The sequence below is a fragment of the Notamacropus eugenii genome, chromosome 3 (assembly GCF_028372415.1).
Source record: "Notamacropus eugenii isolate mMacEug1 chromosome 3, mMacEug1.pri_v2, whole genome shotgun sequence".
NCBI lineage: Eukaryota > Metazoa > Chordata > Mammalia > Diprotodontia > Macropodidae > Notamacropus > Notamacropus eugenii.
Genome location: NC_092874.1, coordinates 200,176,904 through 200,184,457, shown reverse-complemented (window position 1 = coordinate 200,184,457; position 7,554 = coordinate 200,176,904). Strand labels below are relative to the sequence as shown.

The 7,554-nt window shown below is 38.3% G+C and overlaps 1 long non-coding RNA gene across 3 annotated transcripts; it reads left to right on the top strand.

The window, feature by feature from the left end:
- Positions 1 to 295: 295 nt before the first annotated feature.
- On the top strand, positions 296 to 7,138 carry LOC140533778 (uncharacterized). 3 transcript variants are annotated; one of them, XR_011977054.1, is made up of 4 exons: positions 296 to 409; positions 2,256 to 2,329; positions 6,792 to 6,928; positions 7,026 to 7,138. It is a non-coding gene; the product is annotated as an uncharacterized lncRNA (long non-coding RNA). The 3 variants fall into 3 exon arrangements; XR_011977053.1 differs by having other exon boundaries at positions 297 to 409; positions 6,792 to 6,936; XR_011977052.1 differs by having other exon boundaries at positions 298 to 409; positions 6,792 to 7,138.
- The last annotated feature ends 416 nt before the right edge of the window (positions 7,139 to 7,554 follow it).

Genomic DNA, 7,554 nt, shown 5'->3' with positions numbered 1-7,554 from the left:
TTGACTGAATTAACTACTGAGACTTAATCAGAGAAATCTTTAGTTTGGGGAAATGAATTTTAATCTAAGTCTTCTAGAGGCAGGTAACTTTGGGTAAAATTTGGCATTGATGGAAAAGTTAAGGTTTTAATGGTAAATTTGACTTTATGATTGTTGTTTAAGCAGGAACTAGAATAGAAAGGCATGTAAGCCACTTAAGACTTGCCTCAAAAGATGTTCCTCAGCCAATGTGAAATTATAGTCATATCTGAAACCTGATTATTGGAACTTGCTATTTTAAGATTCTATGGGACTGTTAACTGACTGTTGTTCTGAGTCTAACTCCAGGAATGGATAGCAACAAAGGCAGTCTGAGCCTCCTATCCATGATGCCAGTAAACCTGTGAGATGCTGGTGTGAACTGCAAAAGGTGATCTCATGGGAAGGGTGGGAGAGCGGCAGTTCAGCCTGGGCTGAGGTACTATTCCCCTGACTCAATTTCCCCACTAACACCTGGAAGACTTTAAGCCTCACTGAATGCAAGTTGACAGTCTACTCCTGCCTGGAACTGACAGGAAACTGGGGAGATATTGTTTCCTTGCTATGTCCCTACTCTTAGTGGCAATTTCCTATAGTCAAAAGGTTTGTAAGCTTAATACCAGATCTATTAAATTATAGATTGTTGGTAGGGGAACATCCGAGGTCAAGTCTAAAATTAAGCTGTTAGGCTTAGGATTTTAGACCAACAATAATAACTTAGGGTCCTTTAATTCTTAGTAATGTGTGGAGACAATTAGGTCAAGGGCTTATGAAGTTAGCATACATAGTTATTATTTGTGTCTCAGTTGGTTGATGTTAAAAAAAAAAATCCTTTTGTGGTCTATATGGTAAATGCTTTAAAAGAAATATCACCTGACCAAAAGTTGGAATTGTGTTGTGTAATATGAACTGTGTTAAAAATGAAAAAGAAAGAAAGAAAGGGAGGAAGGAAGGAAGGAAGGAAGGAAGAAAGAAAGAAAGAAAGAAAGAAAGAAAGAAAGAAAGAAAGAAAGAAAGAAAGAAAGAAAGAAAGAAAGAAAGAAAGAAAGAAAAAGAAAGGAAGAAAAAGAAAGGAAGAAAAAGAAAGGAAGAAAAAGAAAGGAAGAAAAGAAGGAAGGAAGGAAGAAAGGAAGGAAGAAGGAAAGCAAAATAATTTTTAAAAAACCTCACAACAAATATCCATTGTCAGACAAAACAAATTTATGCAGTGGTCATCTCTAAAAGTATGTGTCTCATTCTGCACCTTGAATCTAGTTGCTAGTTCTATGAGCCTGAGAAAAACACTTAATATCTCTCAATCTCAGTTTTCTCATCTATAATATAGGGATAATAATAGCACCTGATTGCTATATTTGCTGTGAAAATAAAAGAAGATTTTGTAAACGTACACACACACAATGCTTTGCAAACCTTCAAGTTTGTTATTATAATAATAATTATTAGTTTTTCTCTTCATTGTCATCCTCATCATCACCATCATCATTACATCCCTCATTTCTGTTTCCAAAGTCACCATCCAAGCTAATTCTCATGTCGCCTCTTTCTGGACCATTGCAATGATCTCACTAAATAACACCCCTAAAAATCTCTACTCCCTCCTTATTATATACCTTATTGTCAAATTAAAGTTCTAATTTACAGCATTGATCCTGTTATCCCTCTAAATGGAGTCTTTTGATGTCTATTACCTACCAATAAAGTTAAAATGCTTTAGCCTGGCATTCCAATGCCTTCCACAATCTAATTCAAGCCTATATTTCATCTTTTATCTTTCACTGTACCCTCTGCTCCTTGTAAACTAGACTATTCACTGTTTCTCTCTCCCCCACCAATAGCTCACTTTTTTATCCCTTTACTGGCAACAGTCTCTTTGATAGCTGTGGCTATCAAAAGTGAGGCCACTGTCCTCTTGCCCCAGCATGCTATTGTGTGGCCTATGTTATTGAAGAAGACCAATGACATCACACGAATGATGTCTTGGCTTGTCTGTGAATTGGATTTCAATGAGTCAGTGCTGTGCAAAGTTGTCAGCCTCACTCTCTCCTCCAGAGTCATTTAGTTTAGGAAGGCCAAGGCCATCTACTACATCCCAACATGTAGAACCCAAGTACAGAGGTCTGGGGCCCCAGTGGAGAAGGAGTGACCTGGCAGTAGGACTTGAAGGGGCCAAAAGGGAGGAGAAGTGAGGCTCATATTGTATGTCTATCCTTCTTCTGGTTCCCCTCTTCTGTTTCCAGGAGACACCCATGTGGATGGGAGGAACAATGAGGGACACAGACCTTGGAAGCATGATGAGTTCTGAGTGATGCAGGTAACCATGGAGTAGTGACCTTTCCTGATCCCCACACCCAGGTTGTTAATACTCTTTAAATTATTTTTTTTTATTATTTTACCTGCACTTTGTACTAACCTGCGTGCATATTATACCCTTTCTTCTAAGCTCATTGAATGTAAGGATTATTTTATTTTTGTCATAGTACCACTCCCTCATCTAACACTGCCTCTTGTACACAGTAGGCATTTAATAAATATTTGTTGAATTGAGTTGTAGACATACCTTAACACCCTCCTATTTGATCTTCGTTAGCTCAAATCCTAGGCATCCTTCAAAGGCTAACTCATTCATATACTGCTCTCCTCCACACAGTCTTTAAACTCAGTTGAATTCATAGGAAAATTTCATGAAGGAACAATCTCTACTTTCTACAAATTCTCAGTATACTTCGTACCTGTGTTTGTGTTTAGGGGTCATAAGGAAATGAAATGATGTATATAATCAATTGAGATAATAGACGCAAAACGCTTTGCCAATCTTCTACCTTCCAGTTTATTTTACTCTTTCTATTAGTGATTGCTTTTCTCTTTCCTGGTGATATGCTGTGATTTTCTCTGTACTGCTTGCCTGTACATACTTATTACATACTAGTTTGTATTGTATTAATTTGTAGGAGTATCTTATGTCCTCTACTAGATTCTAAGGTCTTTGAAAGAGAAAAAACCTGTATTTTATTTATTTTTGAATTCCCCTTTAATGTCTTGGATGTAAATAGTCAATAAGTATGTGTGTATTGTCACAGCCCAAACCCAAATTGATATGGAGAATGTGTCTTAGCACTCTTGAGCACTCAGCTTCAGTTTTCCCATTTATAAAATGGGCTAATAATAGCATCTGATTCCTAGATTAGTTTTACACACACACACACACACACACACACACACACACACACACACACACACACACCCTGCTTTGCAAACCTTTAAGTTTATTTATTTTTTAATTATTATGGTTGCCATCATTATTGTCATCACCACCGTCATCATCGTTATGTCCCTCATTTCTGTTTCCAAAGTCACCATCCAAATTGATTCCCATGCTGCCTCTTAGCACTAATGCGGGAATAAGGGAGCAAGGGAAACTGAAAGACTGCCACTAGTAAATGTGGGAGGGGAGAGGGCATTGAAAAGTGAGAGAACTTGTTAATGCTCATACAGGTGGTAAAGCATGAAAAGCCAAGATTCACAACCACACCTTTTGACTTCAAATCCAGAACTTTCACTGAGTGAAAGTTATATTTTTTTATATTTCCACTAGGTATATACAGATGTTACAATATCTTCTACAATTTCTGTTTTCATGCTCTTCAGATTAAAGTTGTACTGCCTTGAATATAGATTAGATTAGATGATATAACTTTTGAGATGCCTTCCAATTATGGAATTTTATCATTCCATGAAAGTTAACTCGGAAGTTCAAAATATACTTCAAGTGGGTAGGTCTTTAGAAAAACTCACTTTTCTTTTTTCACTGACATCTCAGAAATTATGTGTAAGTAAATGAGGATGTAAGCTCTACATGTTTGCTTCCTTTGCACAATAGCCCAAGAGCGATGTCATTTATAGGAACAGAGGCTCTTTACTTAGAAACAGGAAGCTACCATTTTTCAAGAGTAAATTATTTTTGATCAGGAAGTTGGGCATGTTATGGGTAAGGTTACATTTTCACTTAAGGACCAGATCTAGGAGGAAGTACCTATTAGCTGGTATTAGTTATAATTATTTATTAATTTTATTTCTAAATGATGATGGTTGGGTCAAGACACTAAACAAATTGACAAAAAAAAAATTTTTAATTAAGGAGAAAACAATTTCTAAGAAATAAGCAAATGGGACCTAATAAACAAAGAAAATTCATGGAGGAAGTAATTTCTATAAAAATGATTATGCCTATGTGACCACAAGTAAAATGAACAAGAACTGGAAAATCCAGTCAATCCAGATGCTGTAAGATGTTTTCCTCATGAGTATATCATTATCATCACCATCACCATCATGATCATCACAGTTTAAATTAAATACATTTTCCATGTATTATGTCATTTGATCCTAACAGGTGTGCCATGATCAGACAACAGCTACAGTAATATATTCACTTCTGGCCATTACATTTTAGAAGGACTTGATAAGTTGGAAGACATTCAAAGGAGGGCTGATCAAGATTTTTAACAACTTTAAGCCCATGTCATTTTAGGAAATGGGTGTATTTAGCATGTTAAAAAGGAAGACCAAGTATATGTGGTAGGAGAAACTAAAAGGGATGGGAAAGAGTATTATAGCTGTCTTCAAGTATTTAAAGAGCTGTTGTGTGAAAGAGGCTAGGATTATTTCATTTAGTCCCAGAGAATAAAACAAAGAGCTGTGGGTAGAAGTTGCAAAGAGACAAATTTAGACAATATGGGGTGTGGGGGGAGGAGAGAGAACTTCCTAACAATTAGAATAATACAAAAGTGGAATGGGAGCTACTTCATGCTCCCTAGATGTTTTCAGGCAAATGAATCTTTTATTTGTAGCATTGAAGTATAGATTCTTTGGAGACTATGAGCTGGAATTCTGCAAACTTTTGATTCCTTGAATAACCTTGTGAAGTAGTTGGTATATTATTATACAACCATCCTTCAAAACCCCAAACAAAGTTTTATGGATAATGTCCACCTCAGCCCCAGATCAGCTAGGTGGTGGTGCAGTGGGTAAAGCGCTGGGGCTATAGTCAGGGAGACTCATCTTCTTGAGTTCAAATAGCCTCAGATACTTGTTAACAGTGTGACCCTGGGCAAGTCACTTAACTATTTGCCTCCGTTTCTCATCTGTAAAATGAGCTGGAGAAGGAAATGGCAAACCACTCCAGTATCTTTGTCAAGAAAACCCCAAATGGGGTCACACAGAGAGTAGGACACAACTAAACCGTACCAACGATAACAACCTTGGCCCAAATGGAATAGTTTTTTGTTTTTGTTTAGTTCCTAAATCCACAGATTTCCACATCCTGAGTGGAGATAAGAAAGCAGAATACTCTGATCTCCAAATGGAATAGTTTTTTGTTTTTGTTTAGTCCCTAAATCCACAGATTTCCACATCCTGAGTGGAGATAAGAAAGCAGAATACTCTGATCTGATGATAATCACTACCCTATAAATCTCTGAGAATCAAAAAAGGTTAAACATCAATGTCATGTGTTGGAGATAGGATTTTTCTGTTTATAAAGGGAAAGGTGGTGAGTTTTCTTTGTTCTACCAGACCATCTGGGCCAACACTCCATCTTGGATGTAGCAACCCTTGTAAACTCTTTGGGAGCTACTATCCTATCCACTCACTCCACACGCTGATCTGAGACTACAAGTCTATGAATGACCCACATGGGAAGTTGGTGGAGACTGAAACCAAGAAGCAACACAGAAAATTCTCCTTCATCTCTAGTCCTCTGGAGACCTCTTCTGGCTATTTAGAGTATTTTCAATTAAAGCACATGAGGATTCCTAAATACTGTTTAGAAAGTGTTATTTCTTAGTGGCTAGATCATAGCAAAATCAATCATTTAGTAAGTCACACCACCATTTGCCTGTTGGGCATCTAACCTAGATATTCTATAGACATCTCAAACTCGATATATCTAAAACTAAACTCATTTTTCCTATCCAAACTTAACCCTCTTCCAAACTTCTTTGGAGAGTACCACATGCTTCTCAGGCATCTAGAATTTCAGCTTCCAAATCATCCTTGACTTCTCACACACACTCCCTCCACATACCCAATCTATTGACATATATTATAGCTTCTACTTTCACCAGATGTCTTAAATATATCTTCTTTCTACTCATACAACTGCTACCCTGAAGCAGACCTCCATCATCTCATACCTGGACTGTTGCAATAAACTTCCTGGCCTTGAGTGTCTCCCCACTGCAATTTTTCTTTCACTAAGTTGCTAAGGGGATTTTACTAAAGGTCAGCTCTGACCGGCCTCCCCTCACTTCGTTCCCTTTAATATTCAGTGAGTTCGATGATTCTCTATTGCCTCCCAGATCAAATGTAAAGCTCTCTGCTTAGCTCTTAAAACCATTTATAACTTGGCTCTTTCCTACTGAAATCAATCTTTACACATGCCAATGTCTCTTAAGATAGAAGCACCCAAGTGGGAATTGTAAGGGACCTGCTTCTGAAAAAAGACATTCTGTGTTACCTTGCTACATGAGTGAGAGCATTACCCTCTTTCCATTGGCTGTGTAGCCAGAACTGACTGCATCTTTAAACCTACCTAAGTGATGGACAATCATTCTTTCTTCCTAGTGGCATCTAGAGTGTGAAGGTCTCCTTCATCCAAACCATGGGCTCCGTGTACTAAACTGGGTATGGGGAGAAAGTCCAACTTCCCTACTTTAGGCCCTGTGACCTCAAGAAACAGGGTTGGATTTTTGTCTATTTTATTCTTTCTTTTTTAGTTCTAGGTACAGGTGATAAGGTCCTCAGATCTGGGAGCTCAAGCCACATAGACCTCGGAGCCAGGATCCCAGGACGGATGTTGCTGCCAGTCTACCATGGAAGCCCTCAGAGGCCAGAATGCTGAGACAACAGCTAGGCAAGGATGTGTGTGATTCTTTGGATTTGGGTCTTGGTAGGACTATGCTATAAAGGAATTGTGTTAAACTGTAACCTAATCCCTTTTCTCTCCCCAGAAACTGAAATGGTTTAAAAAAGAGAAGATTATGTCCTCAGGTGTCACAGGGGAAATGTTTGTATGTTTGTTCTTGTTACAACTTTGAAATAAATATTGCTTTGTAAAGGCTAATCAGACTATTAAGTGACTAAATGGAACCAGGGTGCTAGGAGACCCTTAAAATTGGGGGAGCACAGTCTGTGAGACCTTGAGCCAATGGCCAAAACAAGTTGCCCCTCATCCTGTTCAGAGTAGTGGGAAACCCTGGGGGAGGGCTGAAATGTAATATACCTGGCTTTCAGGTAACTTGGGGGGGGCAGGGTAGTCACTATTATAGTCCACTTTCAGTCTCCTTGTTCTTTACTCCCTGCCAGTCTTGACAATCCAGAAGCATGGACCATTTTATCTTCCTCAAGACACAATATCCTATCTCTCCACTTCATGCCCTCTCACTAGTTACCCCATTCCTGATATACTCTTTCTTCCCATATCTGCCTCTTGGTTTCCTTCAAGAGGCAAACCAACTCTTACTCTGTGCAGGAAGCTTT